Genomic DNA, 23,817 nt, shown 5'->3' on the forward strand with positions numbered 1-23,817 from the left:
ATGATGAAGATATGAGGGAAGCTAAGAAGTCTCTCAAGGAGAAAGGTATTAAATCCGAAGATGTGAAGAATCTACCTCCCATAGAAGATATATGTGAGATAATTCCCCCTTCATCCATGATTGAGGTAAACTCCCTTCAACGCTTTACTAGGGAAGATATTTCGTATTCAAAACCTCCTGCGCAATGCTTAGATGAGTTTGATAATTATATTATTAAGCAAGAAAATTTTAATATGAGAGTAGAGAATCATCTAATGGAAAATTCTCAAGCTATTAGCAATTTGCATGATATTGTGGAGAGAACCTCCAATGACGTTAAGATGCTTGTTAAACATTTTCAAATGATTCAAACTCAAATTGATCAACTCACTAAAGTGCAAAGTGACTTGCTAAAAAATAATTCTAAAGAGAAACATGCTTATGAAGTAACAACTAGAGGTGGTGTCTCTACCCAGGATCCTCTATATCCTGAAGGGCATCCCAAAAGAATTGAGCAAGATTCTCAACGAATTGAACCTAGTGCTCCTTCTAAGAAGAAAAAGAAGAAGAAACATAAAAATGTTATAGAATCCTCTGAACCTGTTAATGATCCTAATAGTATTTCAATTTCCGATGCTGAAACTAAAAGTGGTAATGAACATGATAATGATAATGATAATGATAAGAATGATGCTTCTGATAAAGAAGAAGTTGAAAATGAACCTGAAAAGCATGATAAAAATAAAAAGTATACTAAAGAAGATTTTATTGCTAAGAAACATGGTAATGAAAGGGAACCTTGGGTGCAAAAGCAAATGCCTTTTCCTGCTAAGAAACTAAAATCAAAGGAAGAAGAACACTATAATAAATTTTGTGATTGGATGAAACCTTTATTCTTGCAAATCCCTTTGACTGATGCTATTAAATTGCCTCCTTATTCAAAGTATATGAAAGATATTGTTACTAACAAAAGGAAAATCCCCAATGAGGAGATTTCCACTATGCTTGCTAATTACTCTTTCAATGGCAAAGTGCCAAAGAAGTTGGGCGACCCAGGTATACCTACTATTCCTTGTTCTATTAAGAATAATTATGTTAAAACTGCTCTATGTGACTTGGGAGCCGGTGTTAGTGTTATGCCTTTTTCTCTTTACAAGAGACTTTATTTAGATAAGTTGATACCTACTGATATATCTTTGCAAATGGCTGATAAATCTACTGCTATTCCTGTTGGTATATGTGAGGATGTTCCTGTTCAAGTTACTAATAACTGCTTGATATTAACTGATTTTATTGTGTTGGAAATGCCTGAAGATGATAATATGTCTATTATTCTTGGGAGACCTTTTCTTAACACTGCAGGGGCTGTTATTGATTGCAATAAAGGAAAGGTTACTTTCAATGTTGATGATAAGGAGCATACCGTTTATTTCCCCAAGAGGAATGATAAAGTATGTGGAGTCAATACTATTTCTAATGTAAGAACTATCAAAGTTGGAACTATCGATTGTCCTATATATGAGCCTAAAGAAGGATATCAAAATCTTATGATTGGATCCATATCAATACAATTCAAGGTAACATGATTGATTTGAGGTTTATTTCTTCATATGCTATGTAAAATTTATTTGGTGGCAAGACTTGATCAACCTTGTTAACAAATACCTTTTATATGCATAGAGGAGGTAAACAACATCTCTTTCTCCCTCCACTTGCCTTATTTGCTGTAGCACTTTTGATTTGCAAAGTTCCTTAGTTAATTAGAGATTTCAAAATTTTTCCTGGCCAGTAATAATAAACTTAATGCCCAGAAATGTGCATTTTTCAAAGTTTTCAAAATTCACAAAAATTATACCATTGGTCCTATTTTTCGAAAATGCACCTGGGAGCACCTGGGGATGACCAGTGGGGCACCCCAGGGTGGCACCCCACAGGCCGGCGCGGCCAGCAAGGGGGGCGCGCCACCCTGGCGTGTGGGCCCCCCTTTACCCCACTTTAGCATCTCTTCCTCCCAGACTCTTATCTCTCCCGAAAAAGTCGACACCAGCTTCCTCTCACTCGCGTTTTTGCTCAAGTGCTCAGGATTTTTCGATCTCTTTGCTCAGCCCAGATTTCTGTCTAAAATTTGGCACATTTGCTCTCCGGTATGTGACTCCTCCGTCTATCCAAGTAGAATTTTGTTTGGTTGAGTATATCTTGAATATTTTGCTGCTGTAGGTAACATGTTTAGTGAGCTTGCATGCTTGTTCTAAGTTGTATAAACTATTTTTGATGCATGATTAGTACTCTAGCAAGTTCCTATAGTAGTTCCCCTTGATTATATGTCACCAAATCAAATTTTATATTGTTTGTTGAAAAATTTCAGAAAATGGAGTGGAATAGATATCAACTAAACCAACAAGAATTGGAGGTGCAACAAGTCATGAGAGTGAACCGCGAAGAGGGAGTATACCCCTCTTACTACCCGTGCACAGATTTCATGAGAAGTGCAGGAATATTGGAAGGTGTTCAGAATCTAATTTCTCGTGCAGGGTTGAATGATTTTGTTGATGGAGAACCATGCCAATATGCAAAATTGACTATGTCTGTTGTGCAGGATTTTAAGTTCAATTGGTCGCGATCTAACCCCATGGTTTAGTATAAGATTTATAATAAAACTGTCAACTTGCCATTCAATGATTTTTGTACAGCAATTAGAGTACCGCAATGGGGGTCATGCGAGAAGATAAGGGGATCGCCGCGAGAGCTCTTAAGCCTCTTCGAGATGATTTGTCATTGAAGGAGTTTCTCAGAGGATGGTGGTAAAATCACTAGCATTCAACTCCCAGCTATCCGCTACTTTGCTTATTTCATTACTAAATGCGTTCTTGCTAGAAAGAATGGTGGTAAACTATCTATTCAGGATTTAGCTTTTCTAGCTGCTGCACTGCAAGGTAGTAAGACTTATAATTTGGGGGCATTGATAGCTTATAGACTTGCTACTAACCGTGAGAAGGGCGGAATTTGTGGAGGTCTCATCGCCTCTCGTTTACTAGCTTTGCATGGAGTAGAACCTCACCATCTTGATATTCAACTTTCCATAGAAAAACTTGACATAGTCTCCATGATTAAACATGAATTTGTTTCTGATTCATCTAATTTGGGTAACCTGTTCTACAAGATGACATTTTATAATAAAGTTTGGAGAATAACTAAGAAAACTGAAAAACTAGTAAGATTGCCTGCGCCTGTTCTATTTAACCTTGATTCCAGGGAGGATTGGTCAGTCACAGAAGGTGCACTGAATGCACACATAGAGGGAGGAGGCCATCATGCAAGAGACAACACGGAGGAGGCCGAGGAAAACCTCGACTCATCATCCGATGCAGCAAGTTCCTCGCATCATCATGTTGGGCATGTGGAGCCTCCACGCTTTTCTTCTGCATAGGAACCTTACTATGATTACGCCATGCATTATCCACCGGCGAGGAACAGCGACCCTCGCTGGGGTTGAACTCCACTTAGGCCAAAAGCCTAAGCTTGGGGGGAGGTATACCGGCATCACTCATTCTTTGCATATTATGGTTGCTGGATACTTGTACATAATTGTTTAGTTGCTTTGAGTGGTTTTCTAATGAGAGGAAGATGATATTTGGGGAAGTGCTGTCTGAAAACAGATTCTGGACTGTTACCGATTTTTTTTCCAAAAATAGCCAGAACAGTATTTTGCGAAGCCAATTTTTGTGCATGTTCCCCAGGTCGTTATCTAACTTTCATTAGTTGAACACTTTTCGATTTGAGCAGTGGAAGAATTTCTTAAAAATCGAGTACTGTACTGCTGTCAAGTTTGACGAATTTCTGCTGCTTTGTGTTTATGTGAGTCTTCTAGTTTGCTATTTCTTGTTTTTGCTTTGTTTCTTTCCCAAAACACAAAAATACCAAAAATATTTCTGTTGTTTCTCTTCATCATTTGTTTGTTTTGGTTTTTAGCATTTATTTCGCTTTATTTGCTATCGTTGGTTTGCTATAAGAAAATCCAAAAAGATTTTGCTTTGTTTGCTTGTTTCCTTTTGTTCTTGTTCTCAAATTCGAAAACACCAAAAATATTTGCTGTTCTTCTTTGGTTTGTAAAGTTCATTTTGAGTTCAATGGTTTTCGGTGGCTGGAGTGTGGTTTTCATTTCATATTATCCAAGCTACACAAGTGAAAGGCAATAATGACGATCTACGACAATTGAATTGTGGTGAGAGGCTGGTATGAACACTATTTGTTTTCATTTTTGTACATATACTCATCCTTGTGAGCATTCTTAGTTGATTCATGTGAGGTATATGTCATTTGAGAAAGTCTAGTAGTTCATGATCTCTCATGTTTAGCTCCAATTTATTAATATGAGTAGCATGTCATGGATGTTTGCTTGCATTGTTTTATTCATAAGTATGTATGGCATTGTGGTATCCTCCTCTGAATAATTCATTTATATCGACTTGGCACATGCTCACGCATGCATATGACTGAACAAAAGTCAATTAAGCCTTGATGATTTACATTGCTTCAGAGTTCTTGTATCACTTTTATGCCTCCGTTAATTTATTTTGCCGCAAGCATGATTATGACAAGCATTCGCTCTCTTGATTTGTCGCTCCCCAGTCTATTGCTAGCCTTCACTTGTACTGAGCGGGAACGCTGCTCGTGCTTCCAAACACCTGAAAACCAAGTTGTTCCAAAGTGTCCACCATAAATACCTATGCATGGTATTTCAAACCATTCCAAGTAAATTCTCATGCGCTACCTTTAAAACCTTCAAAATGCTTCTCAATTTGTGTTAATGTTTCATAGCTCATGAGGAAGTATGTGGTGTTTAACTTTCAACCTTGTCATTTACTCTTGACGGACTTTCATTATGGACTAGTGGCACATCCGCTTATCCAATAATTTTGCAAAAAGAGCTGGCAATGGGATTCCCAGTCCCAAATTAATTAATCTAAATAGACACTCCTCCATGGTATGTGATTGTTGGACGGCACCCGAAGGATTCGGTTAGCCATGGCTTGTGAAAGCAAAGGTTGGGGGGAGTGTCATCATAATAAAACTAAAATAAAAAGGCACTCCTTCATGGTATGAGATTGTTGGCAGGCACCCGAGGATTCGGTTAGCCATGGTTTGTGAAAGAAAGGTTGGAAAGAGTGCCGCATAAACATAAAAATAATTCATGGGAGCCGCTCTTGGAAGTCCGGTTGGCGAGGTAGTTGGTGTACCCATTACCATTCGTTGACAACAACAAACACCTCTCAAAATAATCTTACTCCTGTTTTAAAAATGAAAAGCTCTAGCGCATGTTAATCCCTGCTTCCCTCTGCGAAGGGTCAATCTTTTACTTTTATGATTGTGTCTCCATTCTTTCTTTGAGCACTATCTTGAGAGCACAACTTTCATTCTTAGTATAATATGCTTGTCTCAAAATATGATTGATTGTGGTATAACTTTGATGCTTTTATCTTTGACAATCACTACTTCTAGTCTTTCTATGAACTTCGTGAGGTGCACAGGCATTTATGTTTTGCCGATCAAATACGGGCAAGCGAGATACCACCTTATTATACTCTCTTATGAACATTGCAATCCTGCTTATATACATGATTCATGATGCTTATTATTAATTGTTGGTACCTCTCCATGATTGACATAGCTGTTAGATGATCTTATTTGTATGCATTTCATTATGAACTGCCTAAGTGTTAGCCATAGCATGAGGATATATACATCATATGAGCAAATGTGTTCGTGAAAGTTCTTTTATCGCTCAGTTGTTAACTGAATTGCTTGAGGACAAGCAATAAGCTAAGCTTGGGGGGAGTTGATACGTCCAAAACGTATCTACTTGCCCGAACACTTTTGCTATTGTTTTGCCTCTAATTTGTGTATTTCGGATGCAACTAACACGGACTAACGCTGTTTTCAGCAGAACTGTTCTGGTGTCTCGTTTTTGTGCAGAAATTCAACTTTCAGGAAAATCCTTGGAATTTATGCAGAAGGCCCTATTTTCACAGAATATTGGCGGAGCCAGAAGGACAAGCCAGGTGGAGGCCCGAGGGCCCCACACCATAGGGCGGCGCGGCCCAGGAGGGGCCCGCGCGGCCCTATCGTGTGGCCCCCTCGGCCGGCCTCCGACGCCCTCCTTCGGACTACTTATTGCCTTCGACCTAAAAACGCACGGGGGGAAGTCGAAGTCGCCAGAAAACCTCCAGAACGCCGCCACATCGCGAAACTCCGTCTCGGGAGCCAGAAGTCTCCGTTCTGGCACTCCGCCGGGACGGGGAATTGGAGGAGATCATCGCCATCATCACCACCGACGCCTCTCCATCAACCAGCCATGTTTCCCCCATCCATGTGTGAGTAATTCCCCCGCTGTAGGCCGAAGGGGATGGTAGGGATTGGATGAGATTGGTCATGTAATACCATAAGATTGTTAGGGCATAGTGCCTAGTGTCCGTAATTGGTACTTTGATGATATTGTTGCGACTTGTTATGCTTAATGCTTGTCACTAGGGCCCGAGTGCCATGATCTCAGATCTGAACATGTTATTATTTCATCATGATATTCATTGTTTATGGTCTTACCTGCAAGTTGTATACACATGTCGCTGTCCGGAACCGATGGCCCCGAAGTGACAGAAATCGGGACAACCGGAGGGGATGGTAGTGATGTGAGGATCACATGTGTTCACGGAGTGTTAATGCTTTGCTCCGGTACTTAATTAAAAGGAGTACCTTAATATCCAGTAGATTCCCTTGAGGCCCGGCTGCCACCGGCTGGTAGGACAAAAGATGTTGTGCAAGTTTCTCATTGCGAGCACGTACGACTATAATTGGAACACATGCCTATTGATTGCTTTGTACTTGGACACCGCTTTATTATTATCTGCAAATGCCCTGCTATGATTGTTACATGAGTTTCTCTCATCCATGCAACGCCCGTCATCCGTCCCCGTGCCTACAGTATTTTAATCCTGCTGTTTACTATAATCACTACTGCTGTCTGTGTTACTCTGCTGCTGTTATTTCACTACTGCTACTGCTATAAAACTGTTACTACTGATAAACTCTTGCGAGCAAGTCTGTTTCCAGGTGCAGCTGAATTGACAACTCCGCTGTTAAGGCTTCCAAGTGTTCTTTGTCTCCCCTTGTGTCGAATCAATAAATTGGGTTATACTACCCGCGAAGACTGCTGCGATCCCCTATACTTGTGGGTCATCAGAGTCCCATGTTGAAAATGGGGAAATGAGATTCACTCTCCTCAAGCATGAGCTAAAAGATGAGAAGCATACAAATTTTATGCTTACACAAAAAATTGAATCCTATGAGCTTGAAAATGAAAAATCTATTGATGATGCTTGTGCTACTAACTCTACTTCTTGTGAAGCATCTATCTTAAAGGAGAATGTTGAGTTGAGGGCTCAACTTGAGTTGCTAACTAGCAATTATGGGAATTGGAAGAAAGTCATAAAAAGATCTCAAGCTCTCATGATGATCTTCTAATTTCCTATGATGGGCTAAAGTTAGCTCACGAGGCAAGTATCACTAAGGTAACATCTTGTGAGCCTCATATGGATGTTAGCACAATCTCTACTACAAATGCTATATTGCCATGTGCTAGTCCTTGTAATCCATCTAGTCAAACTAGTAATACACCTTGTGTTGGATTACTCACTTTGCCTTGTTGCTCTAACAATGAAGCTTCTACTTCCTCTAGCACTTGTATTTCTACTAACCATGTAGAGGAAATCAAAGAGCTCGAGGCCCAAGTCCTTTCTTTGAAGAAAGACTTGGAAAAGCGTCATGAAGGGAAATCCGCACTTGACAAGATGCTAAGTGTGCAACAATCCCCCAATGACAAGAGTGGACTTGGATTCAACTCCAATAACAAGAACAAGTCCAAGAACAAGAGCAACAAGAAGAAGGGCCAAGACAAAGTCAAGGATCCGGCCAAGTTGGTTTGCTTCAAGTGCAAGGTTGAAGGGCATCATGTTAGATCATGCACATTGAAGAAGAAGAAGCACTTGAGTGAGAAACAACAAAGGAAACGGCCACAAGGTCAAGGTCAAGCTCATGCTCGACCTCAAGTTGAAGATAGGCCACTTCCCAAGAAGAATCAAGATATTGTTCCCCAAGAGAAGAAATCAATAAAGAAGAGAAAGGGGAACACTTGCTACTTATGCCGTGAGAAGGGGCACTTTGCTTCTTCTTGCTTAGGTAGTACCTTATCTAACCCTATAATTGTTGATGATGATTATTCTCTAGGGAAGGATAAGGATGGCAATGTGTTTGCCAAGTTTGTTGGAACTCAAAGTGGTTTCAAGAAAAGAACCATTTGGGTTGCCAAGCCTATTGTGACTAACCTCTTAGGACCCAACTTGGTTGGGGACCAACAAGCTCAAATTTGATCAATAGGTGTATGTGGAGGGCATTGGAGACTTGGCTACTTCATGAAGAATTAAGGGATCTTCATACATTATATTTTTACCAAGCCAAGTCGTATGGATTATCATCTATATCTTATATCCAATGTTCCTCTTTGCGGTAACTTATACTTCAACTCTTCATGTTTATTGTAAGTTACTTGCCCCTTTGCATGTTTGGTTTTGTACCAAATATGTGTATGTATGTGTTGTGTCTTACTTGCTTATCTTGTGTATTCAAGTATGTTTGTTTGACTCACCATATACTTGTGTATTGTTTTGAGCCTAATGCATCTTGATGATATCTTATTTGGCTCTCTTTGAAGTGATTAATGGAACATCCCATTTTGGGGGAGTGATATGCTTTGTGCATCTCTCTTTCTTTAAAATGTGTGTACATGGGTACCACCACTTAGTATTGATATTGCAAGATTATCTAGTCACTATGTGGTGTGTCATACTCATGAGAAATTCAAATTCTAAATATCCATTAATCATCTCTAGTTGAATTTTAGTTGCCTCTTGATTAGAAGAAATGTTTTATCACATTATGGGGGAGTAATATGTTTTGTACATATCACAAGCCTAGAAAATGTGAACATATGAGGTTTTGCCACTTAGAGTTGATTCTGTTAACTATCTTGTTCCTAGGTGGCATGTTTGCTCAAACAAGCTCCATTCCTAATAAAAAATCTTTTATTACTCATCTTGTGGGTTCTTGTTTGAATAATAAATTCTTGGTGCGGTTTTTTCCTCAAATACATATCTCTATATCTCATTTGGGACACCGTTTGCTTCAAGTTATTCTAATCATTGCCGTGCATGATTGTTTGACTAGTTGAAGCTATCAAGAATCTTCAACCGTGCATAGTGTTTAATTCTATATACTTATCCTATGCCTTTTATTGTGAAGTTGATCCTTACTATCATTGTCAATACACCACCGGAAATTATATCCAATATACTCATTGTCTTTGACAATTGATAACCTTATATGTGGTTGAATTTATGGATCATCTTCACCTTGGATTGCTTCTTATTGCCGTATTTTATTTCCAACAAATCCTTGTTGCTCCCATATGTCTTCCTTGTCTCTTTGAAAAATCTTTTGATGAATCCCCTTGATTCATCTCAAGTGTTTGTTTTGGAATACATACCTTTTCCTTATGGTACATTGTGCCATTGTGAAAAGTGTAGTGGGTTTGGTTTATTTGTTCGAACCTTGCTCCTTTGGGAGTTTTGCTATCTCATTCCTTCTTATATGCGTTATTTGGTAAATGAGATAAATCTTTGAGCATGTTTGTTTTATTTCATCCTTTATGCTCAATGGTTTCTTCTTAGTTCATTTGTTGAACTTTGTTGAACAAATCTTTTGAGATTTGCTTCTTAGATATAATTTGGACAACAAATTTGTTTTGTGACACCTCTATGCCTTATTTAATTATTTTGGTGTTTTGTCCAAAGTATATCTTTCTTGGATCTTTAAAAAGTGTTGGTGCATGCTTATATGTAATTTGTTTATACTTGTAGCATGCTTGCTTTCTTTTGATCCATTATGTAGGATATACTCCATCAAATCCTAAATGGCTAAGATGTGCATGAAATTCAAATTTCATCTAAATATGCACATGTTTATATGGAGTGTGTCCTATATATTGTGGTTAGTCTAACCATGTTGGACCCAATAAGTTTGGGGACCAAGATGTACTTGAATGATGTTTTAGGTACATTGGAGATGCAATGGAGGCTTGTCTCATCTATAAGGAAGGTGTTGTCACCATATGAGAATTGGAGTCAAGCTAGGATGATCAATGAACTCTTATCTACTACATCAAGCCATTGCTATCTCGGTAACAAGTATCTTATTCATGCATTCTCATATAGCATCCAACCTCTTGTAGGTTGTATCTTGGCATGAAATTATTTATTTCAAAAAATATTGCGGTTCTTGAAAAATCATTTTTAAAGTAAAACTTCTTATTGTACATTTGAGTAATTTTAGAAGATGCATATGTTGGGAATATATATATATATACATCATGTTTATGATTCACCTACCCAAATATGCCCTCTAGCAATTTATTGCATATCAATTCCTCAAAGAGCTCTTATGTGCAATATTGATGAAATTGCGAAATAAATCCATATTTATGATACTTGTTGCCTTTCTCAAAACACTCCAACTAGCTCTACTTCCTTTATTGTTAGTTGTGATGTTTTTGAGGTTTAACTTGGTTGAAGTTCATTCATATACCATAAGTGAAAATTGGAGCCATAGGCTATATATGCTTCTTAAGCAAACATCCTTTGGTATATTTTATGACTTCATCTTGGATATCTTGTCTTATCTATTTTGTTAACCTCTTGTGTGTGCATGTTTCTTTATGGATCACTTTGTCCACTTTAGAACCTCATATACATAAGAGCGTTAATCCATCACCTTGATATCCTTGTTCTTTGCCAACCATCTTTTACCCCTTTTTGTTTTTAGTGGGTTGGTAAAGAAAATTTATGAGTGCTTGGTTTATTTATTCTCTTCATGCACTCATATCTCGTAATTGTTGGACTAAAGTTGTTCTTGATAAGCATACTCTCTTTATCTTAGTTGTGTTCTAAATGATATATAGGGAGTGAGGATTCCATGTTTGTGCATATTGTATTCAAATGCAAACATTATAAATTGTGCACGAACCTTGGGGAGCTTTCTTATTTTTAGAGCACTATATCTCTCTTATCATGATATCTTTGTTTGTCCAATTGGATCTTTGATTGCTTGCTTTATTTGTTGAAGCTCACTTCACCATGTTATCTTTATGCAATCTTTGATCCTCAATATAGTTTGACTTCCTTCAAGTATTCATCATTGGATATGTGCACTTGATTCCACTCAAATTATGAGAAGTGCACACTTTGGGGAGGAACTCACATTATATTGGCCTTCTAAATTTTTCACCCATTTTGACAATCGATGCCAATGGGGGAGAAGTTTAGAGGGTTTAAGGGAATAAGGGAATGGTTTTATACTTAAGTTTGGTTTGTGCTTAAGTGTTTTGTCCTCTCATGCATTTCATATTTATATGTCTTGCATGGTTGTATATATATAGTGGAAACTATCCCAAAGGTTAATCTTGACAATATATGCAATGAATTCATGTTCATCACACGTGCATACATTGTGGGGGAGTTTTCTATATATATATTGGTTCTACTCACATCTCTTGCATTTGTTGTAGTTGTGTAAGTAGAGCCAGTTTTGATATGGGCTAGTAGCTTTGTGTTACTTGACCATATCAAATACAACCTCTTGTATACAACTTATTCTCGGATAAATTGCTTACTGCTTTCTAATATTCATTATATAAACCCTCTTATTGTGGTTGTCATCAATTACCAAAATGGGGGAGATTGTAAGGGTACATTGCCCCTATGTGTGGTTTTGGTAATTAATGACAACCCCTATGGACTAATGTTTTCATTGAGTTTATATGAAGGAATATTCCATAGGTACTACTTGCTCTCCATGTGTTGGATTCAAGTATGGATGCCATGAAGATAAAGGTATACCTTGTGTATTGGCATCAAGATCATCGGTATGAAGATATATATGTGATATGATCAAGAAGAAGAAATGAAGATGGAATTCTTATGTGGAACTCAATATTATCCATGCTCTATCTTATTTGAGTATGAGAAGATACAAGGTTGAGTTGGGCAAGTTCAAGATGAGTATCTTGAGTGGATCACATGCTTGAAGCTTGTCGTCCATTTGGTGATAATGGACATGTGAAGATGTGCATCAATGGGGCTTTCCCATCATAGTGTATGGGGAGCATTTGTGAGTATTCACGAAGCAACATTGATCAAGTGAGGCATTCCGGCTTGAGTGAAGCTTGAAGAGCTATCATCAAGATCAAGCGGGATGCGCAAGGCAAAGGTATGGCCTTGCTAGGTTTTCCTTTTACCGGTCTCAAGGTGGATGTTGGGAGACCGGATTATAGGATAGATAGCCGCACTATTAAGAGGGGCTTTCGGTTGAGTAACTTGATAACATCGTCTTAGGGAGCTCAATCCTTTGCATACTTTGCATATCCTTATTGCTTCTTGGTGTTTCTCCGTGTGAGGTTCTTGAGCTTGTTGCTAGCTTTACAACAAGCCCAAGTTCATCGAAAACGGAGTTCGCATGCATCTTCTATTGCGTTTTCGAGGTTGGGAGATTTTACCGGTTATTCATGATATAAGGTTCTACCTTTTATATTCATGATAAAATTCCCTTCTACAGATTGTTGAGTTTGCACTTTCTATAGGATAGCATTTGTTGTTATCTTCCAAACAAAATTAGTTTCATTCGAATCGGAGTTCGGGAGCATTAGTTATTAAAGAAAAAGGAAAAAGAGAAAATATAAAAGGAAAAAGAAAAAGAGGAGGAGGGGCTGCCGGTCGGGCGCCCGGCCTGCCAGGCCTTGCGCCGGCCCAGCCGGCCAGGTCCGGGCGCCAACCGGACCGGGCGCCAACCAGGCCAGGCACCGGCCCGCATCTCCCCAGCCCGCGGCCTCCCGGCCCAACCGGATTTCCAACCGGGCCGCCTCACCGCGCCCGGCCCACACCGCGGCCAGCTCCCCCAGGATGACCGACTGGGCCTTCTTTCTCTCCGCGCGGCCCACCCGCCGTTTCCGGCCTCCAGTCCGGTCCGGCCGGGCTGCTGACCGGCCTGTCCGGCTCCAGCCCCGGTCGGCCGGCTGGGCCGCCGGCTGGGCGAATTTTCTGCCCGTTTTTTATGCGTTTTCACCCTGTTTTCTCCCCAACGGTTATTTCTTCCTCCCCCACTATAAATACCTTTCTCCCACCTTGAGACAACTACTTCTTCCCTTTCTCTCACCTCCATTGTTGCATTTGAAGAAGTTGCTCTCTCTCTCTTGTTCCCCCCATGATTCTTGCTCATTCTTGAGGGATCTAAGAGAGGAGATCTAGATCTACACTTTCACCAAACCATTTCTTCTCTAAGTGAGGGAATCTCTTGGGATCTAGATCTTGGAGTCTTTGGTTGACTTTCCCCCTTGTTCTTGCTCTCCAGTCTCATCGTAGCATTCGTTGCTTTGGTGGGATTTGAGTGTGAAGGACTTGAACACCTCCGGTGTTCTTGCTTTGCATCATTGCATAGTGTTGAGCTCTCCACCACGATTTGTTCGAGTGAGAGACCGTGAGCTTGTTACTCTTGGAGGGTGACCTCCTAGTTGGCTTGGTTGGTGTCCCGGTGATCTCTTCGTGGAAGATTGTGAAGGGGCCCGGGGCTTCTCCTTCGTGGAGCTTGTGAAGTGGTTGTGGAGCTTGCCATCTCCGGAGCGAGGAAAAGCTAACCATAAGGAAAGGGCCATTATCCTTCGTGGGTGTGGTTCGGAGAATAGGGTGAGCCTTCGTGGCGCGGGGAATCCTTCGTGGGACCTCCACTCCTCCAAACGTGACGTACCTTCTTGCAAAGGAAGGGAACACGGGAATACATCCTCGTCTCCGCGTGCCTCGGTTATTTCTATACCCGAGCTCTCTTTCCTTGTGATAGCCATCGTGCTTGAAGTACATATATCTTGTGCCTATCTTGCTTAGCTCTAGTTGCTATTGTTACACTTAGTTGAGCTGAGCATATTTAGGGTTTGTGCTTGTAAACTAAACGATAGTTTAATTCCGCATTCTTACAAGACAAATCCGCAAGAGTTTGTAATTGCCTATTCACACCACCCCCCCTAGGCGACATCTCGATCTTTCAAATATTTTCTCATTAAAAATTGAGAGACTTGAAATAGTGAGAACAAATATACACTGCCACTCCCTCTAGGAGAAAATAGTGAGAACATATTTCAACAAATTTTGAAGCTATTGGCCTGCCAGAGATGAAGCTTAAGTTCGGCGTCTTGTGTACCCGCCATTCCGCAGTAGGCATTGTGTGTGCATGTGGACTATCAGTTTATATGCGTCTAGGTAGCTTGGTGTTCAAATCTTTGTTACTTTCAAGAATATCTCGTAAAGTGTCATTGCTTCACAATTAGAAAATGTTACTCCAGTAGCCTAATCTATGCAAGGTAAAGTAGCCTAATCTATGCTGGACCACGGAATTATATTAATCCCCTTTCACTTTGTCACATGCCCTTCTTTTCCCTCGTGCACACATGATTTCCCCATGGACGATCCATAGGCAAAGCAATCATACTCTATGCACACAATATTTGCGAAAGCCATTAGTCATTAGCATTTTTCTACATCACATATGATACAGGGATTTGACACAGATTGGTCTCCCACTTAGCTCAATCTTCACTTTTGATCAATATACGGGGACATTGTAAGATTTATAATTATGTTGCACCTTTATGCTCTTAATTAACAGATTTGTGTCTCCATTGGTTCTGTGGCAATTAGAAATACAAAATTTGAGTAGTTTGAGCAGTGATTTGAAATTCCTATTTCTTATCCGAAAATCTTGAGCACTGATTTTTTTTCACCCAACGAATGTCTGAAATCTAAATTTTGAATTTTACATGCCCTTTTAGGTGGTTGGCCTTTACACAACAATATTTATTTTTATTCACAAAAAAATATATTTATTTTTATAATGTGATATGAAATCAAAGTGGTATCATCAAAAAGACCTCAAAACGAGCAAAATGATGCCCATACATGTGCACGGGCCAGCGTGCTAGTTTTTATGAAATTAACAAGTTACGTTTTTTACTTTCTAGTATATTGTGCAATCATAAATTAACGAGCGACTCGTAAAGTGTTATTTCCGCGATAATAGAAAATGTAAAGAAAAGCAAGGCAAATGGTGGAACTTGAGATCTCCGATCGCGTGTTGTACGCTGGAAAAGCCTCAATTGCCCACACACTCTTTTCTCTCAAACACCTTTCGTGCTACTAAACCATGCAACATGCGACCATGACAACTCCTTCTGTCTCCTCCCTGGTTCCCTGCCAGCCATGGCAATGGATAGCATGCTTCTCACCGTCTTCTTCCTCCTCCTCCTCCTCCTCCCCTCGATCTACGCGTCGTCATCTGCGTCCTCCACCGAAACCGACGACGCGGGAGCGCTGCTGCGCTTCAAGGCGTCCGTCAGCAAGGACCCTAGAAGCGTGCTCTCGTCTTGGCAGCAGCAGCAGCAGATGATGCCCGGCGGTGGTGGCGTGCAAGTGGTACGGGGTGACGTGCGACGGCGAGGGCCGGGTTGCGCGGCTCGACCTCGCCGGCTGCGGCCTCTCCGGGCACGCTTCGTTCGAGGCGCTGGCTTCCATGGACGCGCTGCGCCACCTCAACCTCTCCGGGAACGCGGCGCTCCGTGCCGATGCCGCCGGTGACCTTCCCAAGCTGCCCCGCGCGATATGGACGTTCGACCTTTCCGACGGCGGCCTCGCCGGAAGCTTCCCCGATGACATGCAGCTGGGGCAATACTACCCCAACCTGACGGACGTCCGCCTCGCGCGGAACAACCTCACCGGCGCGCTCCCCGGTAGGCTCCTGGTGCCGAGCACCATCCAAACATTCGACGTTGCAGGAAACAACCTGTCTGGCGACATCGCCGACGTGTCGTTCCCTGAGACGCTTGTCCTGCTCGACCTCGCCGGCAACCATTTCGCCGGCGCAATCGCGCCATCGCTTTCCGGCTGCGCGGGTCTCCAAACACTCAACCTGTCGTACAACGCCCTCTCCGGCACGATACCGGAGTCGATAGGCGATATCGCCTCCCTCGAGGTGCTCGACGTCTCGTCGAACCGCCTCACCGGCGCCATCCCTCGCAGCCTCGGCGCGTGCTCGTCGCTGCGTATGCTCGTGGCCTCGAGCAACAACATCTCGGGCTCGATCCCGGAGTCTCTGTCTTCTTGCCGCGCTCTCCGTCTGCTCGACGTCTCCAACAACAACGTCTCCGGCGCCATCCCGGCTGCTGTGCTGGGGAACCTCACCTCTCTGGAGACCCTGCTTCTCAGCAACAACTTCATCTCGAGGCCGCTCCCGAGCACCATATCCGCCTGCAACAACCTCAGGATCGCCGAGCTCAGCAGCAACAAGATCACCGGTGCGCTCTCGGCCGACCTCTGCACGCCCGGCGCGACGCTTGAGGAGCTCCGAATGACGGATAACCTCCTCACCGGTTCGATCCCTCCCGGCCTGGCCAACTGCTTGCGGCTGCGGGTGATCGACTTCAGCATCAACTACCTGACCGGCCCGATCCCGCCCGAGCTCGGTCAGCTCCGGGCTCTGGAGAAGATCATGACGTGGCTTAACAACCTGGACGGCCGGATTCCCGTAGAGCTCGGGCAATGCCGGAGCCTTCGCACGCTCATCCTCAACAACAACTTCATCGGCGGCGACATCCCCGTCGAGCTCTTCAGCTGCACGGGCCTCGAGTGGATCTCGCTCACGAGCAACATGATAAGTGGCACGATCCGGCCGGAGTTCGGCCGACTGTCCCGGCTCGCTGTGCTGCAGCTGGCCAACAATAGCCTCGTTGGCGCCATCCCCAAGGAGCTCGGCAACTGCAGCAGCCTCATGTGGCTCGACCTGAACAGCAAAAGGGCATGGTTTTCCACATTGTGTTGCTAGCTCTATATACTCTTTGGAAAATCATGTGCTTCATGTTATGCTATTCATTGCCTTGCATGATTGGTGTAACTAATTGAAGCTCTCAAGAATCTCCATTTGCATTATGGTTAACTCTTATCATTTACCATATATGATCTTGGACATACTCACAAACTACCATATGGAACTATTTCCTAAATACCTCCTCTCCTTGGACAATTGGTAATAAATTGTGTGGTATTGTTTCGGATCATCCTCACACTTGGCTCTTGTGCTTATTTGGTATATTTCTTGCCACGAATTTGCTTTGTGGGTTAGGCTCCCATGTGTCTTCCTTGCTTCTTATGTATCTCCTCTTTTCACTTAAACCTTGTTAGTGTTTTGATAAACAATGGTTGAGTGATGATCCCACATTTGTGCATTTTGTATTCAAATGCAAAATTGTAAATAGTGCACTAATTTTGGGGGAGCTCTCCTATGTTTGTTCGAACACTCTCTTGTTTCAAGAATTTGACTTTGGAAGACAAACCTTTTCTTTTCGGTACTTTTGTGCCATCATGAAAAGTGCTGAGGGTTTGGTTTATTTGGAACCTTGCTTTCTTTGGGAGTTGGTTATCTCATTCTTGACATTTGGTTTTACTTTCCTAAAATGAGATAAGTCCTTGAGCATGCTTGTTTTGGATATCATCTTGCTCGTTGTGTTTTGTTCATTTGTTGAACTTTGGAGTAAATCTTGTGTTGATTTGATTCTTGGATATGGGTTGGACAACCTTTTGAAATGTCACACCTTTGTGTGCCATCGTGTTCTATTTTGCATTTTGTCCAAGTCATATCTCCATTTGGTTCTTGAAAGTCTTGCATGCATATTTACATTGATGTATATCTTATGGCATGCTTGCTTTCGTTGATCCAATGCATAGGGAAAATTCCACCATAATCCTAAATCGGCTAACATGTGCATGAAATTCAAATTCATATCCATATGCACATATTTATGTGGAGTTTGTCCTATGTGTTGTAGTTGCACTAACTACTCGGACCCAATTAGTTTGGGGACTATTGTGTGCTTGAGCTTTGTCTTAGGTACATTGGTGATGCTTTGGATGCTCGTCTCACTCATGAAGAAGAAGTGGAGGACAAGTGACTATTGGAGGCGAGCTATGATGTTATGACTAACTCATATCTACTACATCACACCATTGCATCCGGGTAACAAGTATCAATCCCCTCATGCATGCTTATCTCGTATCCAACCATGGGGTTATCTTTGGTATTCAATTTTGTGATACTTGTTTGCCTCTCTCAAAGCATCTCAACTATCTCTTTCTCTTGGAGATTCTTGTGATGTCTTTGAGGTGTTTATGGTTGAAGTTGTTCAATGTACAATGAGATAAATATGAGCCTTTGACCGTGCTATAAAGCAAATATCTCACTAGTATATTGTATTACTTCATCTTTGGATATCTTGCTCTTTTTCTCTTGTACCTATCTTGTTTGTGCATGTTTCTTTGTGGATAAATATCTCTGTGATGTTGTTCACTTAGAGAAACTTATATACATGAGAGATGATACATATTCTTTTGATATCCCTCTTTGTTGGAGTCCATTCTTTCTATTCTTGTTTATCTCTTTGGTGGCCCCATAAATGATTTGATATGAGTGCTCATTTTATCCTATTTGCATCTTCAAGCACTCATATTTGATTTTGGCACAAGCTTTGAGTGATCTTGTGGGAGTGATGATGCCATGTTTGTGCACCCTATTCTTCAATGCAAATTGTTTATCTTGTGCACAAATCTTGGGGAGTTTCCACATATTGCTTAGAGCATCCTTCTTGATCTTATCATAATATCTTTCATTTGGTTTGATTGGTTCATTGGATTGCTTGCTTTATTTGTTGAAGCTTTCTCACCTTCTTATCCTCTTGCAATCTTTGATCCTCAATATAGTTGGATTTCCTCCCCGGTATTCATCATTGAATACGTGCATTTGATTTCACTCACATTATGAGAAATGCACACCTTATGGAGGAATTCTAACTATATTGGCCTTCGGAACCTTTCGTCCATTTCGGCAATCGATGCCAATGGGGGAGAAGTTTGGAGGGTTTAAGGGAATTGCTTTTGTTGGTTCTTAAGCATTTGCCTTTCATGCTTGCATTTGTTGCTTTGGATGGTTGAATATTTAGAGGATACTCCGCTAGGCTTTAATTGCCGATATATGCAATGAAATTCAAGTCCATTCACATATGCATATATTATGGGGGAGTTTGTTCTAAATATTCAACTTGGGTTGTTCGCTAAATTCTTTATTTAAAACCTCCCAAAGAGACTGTCATCAATTACCAAAATTGGGGAGATTGAAAGAACATGGAGCCCCCATGTGTGGTTTTGGTAATTGATGACAATCCCTATGGACTAACGGTTGTATTGAGAATCTATATTAGGTCGTGTCCATAGCCATGTGTTGGTCTCAAGGTTGCAAGATGGAGAAGAGCGAGTACTATGAAGAAGACGGATGAAGACGGTGTCGAAGAGAGATGAAGACGGCGTAGAAGATGTATGGAGATGCGTGTATGTTGGAAGGAGATGGCGGCATGTACAAGGTTGAAGAGGATGAAGACGGAGCTTGCCGAGTCGAGTGGAACACGCAAGGACAAGGTTTGTGCTCGATAGGATAGTGGTCGCATCATCGGAGAGAGCTTAAACCTTGCATGCATTGCATCGTGTTTCTTTGTTGTTCTTGGTTCTTATCCATGAGATGGGTTAGAGCTTGTGTTCATTCTCATGACAAGCTCTAGCTCATCGGAAACGGATTCCGGATGCATCGCATGTTGCATGTGCGAGGGTGATGATTTTCCCGATATACCATATTGAGAGGTTACACCTCTATGACCATGAGAAAATCATCATCCACTCGTTTCCATGTTTTCACCTTGTGTAGAGGTAGCTCTTGTCGCCCTCTTCCCGGAAAAATTGGTTTCACCTCAATCGGAGTTTCCTAGCTCGAGATATTATCGTTTCCGTATCGTAGTTTAGAGAAAAAAATGGAAGGGCGGTAGTACCGGTCAGGTACCGGTTTGGTCTCTGTGAGACACTGGATCTGGTCCGGTACCGACCCGGTAGTACCGCTCGAGCGGTAGTACCGCTTTCACAAGAGGTAGTACTGCTTTGGGTCGTTTTTTGCCTGTTTTCTGCACAGTTTTGACGCAAGCGGTAGTACCGCTTTGACAAGCAGTAGTACCGCGTTGGGTCGCGAATCTGACCGTTTTTCTGCCCAACGGCTATATTTTGTGGCCCCCTATTTATACCTCTCTTTCACCTCCGATCCAACTATTTCTTCCCCTCCATTCTCTCTCCTCCATTGTTGACCTTGAAGTGTTTCTTCCTCCTATTGACCCCCCACTATTTCTTGCATATTTTTGGGGGAAAGGAGAGAGGAGATATAGATCTAGAGCTTCACCAATTGAATCCCTCTCCAAGTGAGGGGATCTTGCTAGATTTAGATCTTGGAGTAATTTTGTGTTCCTCCTCTATTTTGTTCTTCCTCCCTTATTCCCCCAATAGCTTTTGTAACTTTGTCGGAATTTGGGAGAGAAGAACTTGGGCATCTTAGTGGTGTTCTTAGCCATTGCATTAGGTGCATCGGTTTGGGTTCTCTCCGGGGTTTCGGTCTCGTAGAGGGCGTGTTTGACCTTAGTGGTGTTGTAGCCTTTGTGGCCTTGTCGTCTTTGTGGCGTGGTAGCCTTTGTGGCGTTGTTGCCTTTGTGTAGTGTGTTAGCCTTTGTGGTTTTGGAGCCGGTTGTGGCGCATTGGTGTCTTGGTGGCTTTGTTCCAGTGTGGCGTGTTGTAGCCCCTTGTGGCCTTGTACTTGAGAGCCTCCGTGTTGTGGAGTTGCCTCAAGCTTGATACTTGGGAGTTTTCCCAAGCTTGTACGGGTTCGGTGACCACCCTCAAGGGTCCCTTAGTGGATTGAGGCTTTCCCCTTGGAGGAAAGGCTCGAGGAGAATACGGTGGCCCTAGTGGCTCATTGGAGTGCCTCGTGCCTCCACACCGCTCCAACGGAGACGTAGCACCCTTGGGTGTGAACTTCGGGATACATCGTCGTCTCCTCGTGCACCGGTTACTTCTCAAACCGAGCTCCTTTATCTATGCGCTTTACATTGTGATATATATCATGCTTGATGCTATACCTTGCTTGTTAACACCTTGTTGCTCATCATGCTAGCATAGGTTGTTGGTGCTCTTAGGCAAACCCCTAGTTCATAGGCTTTGAGCTAAACTAGTAAACACTTAGTAGTTTTATTCCGCCTAGTTTAGCTTTCAAGTAGAAGTTTTTATACACCGCCTATTCACCCCCCCTCTAGGCGACGTCCTAGTACATTCAGAAATGATCAGGATAGTTGTCATCGATGATATCATCCCCCTCTTCATCTTCTTCCATTCTAACCCCTCTTTCTCCATGCTTGGTCCAACAATTATAGCTTGGCATGAAACCCTGCCGAAGCAGGTGCAGGTGAACGTCTCTTGAGGAAGAGTAACCCTTCTGATTCTTACAGGCAGCACATGGACAGATAACAAAACCCCCCTTGCTTGTTCGCATTAGCCACTACGAGGAAATGTTTCAAACCCGTAATGAACTCGCCGGAGAGTCGGTTACCGTACATCCATTGCCGATTAATCTGCATTATTATTATATAAAGTATCTTATATTTACTAATTGGAGGCACCGTAAAAGTCTCCACATTAATCCACATCATTAGAATAATCAAGGCAGTTAGATCTAAAATATATGGTTAAGATTAGTCAAAAAAAGTCGTGATTTTTAATGTACCATATGTCACGTTTTTTTTCGAAATGGGGATGTACCCCGGCTTCTGCATCATGGCAATGCACACGGCCTTTTATTAAAAAGATCCAAAAGTATGGTTTACAAATCACACATGATCGAGGATTGATACAAGAATCAACCATCGAAAGAAATGCATACTACGACTACAACTCAACATAGTCTTCTAGTATGCCGCCAACCAGCCTGGCACAAGATATCATGAGCGACCATCAGGAGACGTGTGCATCCAGAAGCCATGGTATCCCGCAATCCCTCCGGGGATAGTAGAGCCCAAAGCTGGACCCAATGGGAGACCATGTGAATAACCTGCAAGAAATGAAAAGAGACTTTTTTATTAAAGATAATATCATTTCTGACCCTCCAAATAGACCAACATAAGGCAGACACCCCAATTCGGATAAACGCCTTAGATTTTCTATCTACTCCATTAAACCAATTACCAAACATATTGGTAATATTGGTAAGAGGTGGAAGATCATACGTGAAATTTACTGTACGCCACAAAAGTTTAGCTAACGGACAATCAATAAACAAGTGTTGAATGGTCTCCTGTTCCCCACAGAAAACACATTTTGTACACCCATTCCACTGGCGTTTAGCTAGGTTGGCTTTTGTTAACAAAACCTTATTACTCATGAACCACATGAATATCTTAATTTTAAGGGGTATTTTAACTTTCCATAGATATTTTCTCAAGAAGGGGGTATGATCACACATAAGATCTTCATACATGGACTTGACCGTAAAAACCCTGTTAGATGTCAAATTCCAACAAAACTTATCATCCTCGTCATTCAAAGTAACCGTCATGAGTTTCCGACATAATTTTAACCATAAAGTCCATTTATTACCATTCAAAACTCGTCGGAAAGTAATATTTAAGGGTGGTTGAGCAAGCACCTGTGCCACAGTAACATTTTTATGATGGACAATGTTATACAATGAAGGATATTGCTGAGCCAATGTAGTAGTTCCCAACCAGGTGTCTTCCCAAAAGCGGATGGTCATACCATTACCTACTTTGAAAAAGCCCCTTGAGAAAACTCGTGTTTCACCTCCATCAATCCTTTCCAAAAAGGCGAATCAGAAGGCTTAGCTTGAACCTCCGACAAACACTTATGTCCAAGATATTTGTTATGTAACAATTCTTGCCATACCCCATCTTCATTAAGAAGTTTAAAGAGCCATTTACTCAGTAAACATCTATTTTTAATTTCAAGAACTTCAATACCTAAACCCCCCTGATCTTTGGGGCGGCACACAATATTCCATTTTGTTAGGCGATATTTCTTTTTGTTTTCATCTGATTGCCAAAAAAATCTGGATCTATAGAAATCCAATGTTTTCCTTACCCCAACAGGTATTTGTAGGAAAGACAACATAAACATCGGTAAGCTAGTTAACACTGAATTAGTAAGAACCAACCTATCTCCATAGGATAGTAACTTCCCTTTCCAGCATCCTAATTTACTCTCAAACCGTGTTTCAACCGGATACCAATCCGAGTTCTTAAGTTTTTTGTAATGAATTGGGATACCCAAGTATCTAAAGGGGAGTTGTCCAGCATCACATCCAAAGATGTGTTTATACTGAGCCTCTTCCTCCTTTGCCTTTCCAAAACAAAAAATCTCGCTCTTATGGAAATTAATCTTAAGACCCGATAACTCTTCAAATAGACATAGAATTAATTTCATATTAACCGCCTTATCAAGGTCATGTTCCAGGAAAAGTATGGTGTCATCTGCGTATTGTAGTATAGAGAGTCCTCCCTCAACCAAATGCGGGATTAGCCCTCCTACTTGACCATCCTCTTTCGCCCTTTCAATTAAGATGGCAAGCATATCCACTACAATATTAAAAAGCATTGGGGACAACGGATCCCCTTGCCTTAGACCTTTCTTTGTCTGAAAATAATGACCAATATCATCATTCACCTTTATACCAACACTACCCCCTTGAACAAATTGTTGGACTAATCTACCCCAT

The sequence above is a fragment of the Lolium perenne genome, chromosome 6 (assembly GCF_019359855.2).
Source record: "Lolium perenne isolate Kyuss_39 chromosome 6, Kyuss_2.0, whole genome shotgun sequence".
In the NCBI taxonomy this organism is placed as follows: Eukaryota; Viridiplantae; Streptophyta; class Magnoliopsida; order Poales; family Poaceae; genus Lolium; species Lolium perenne.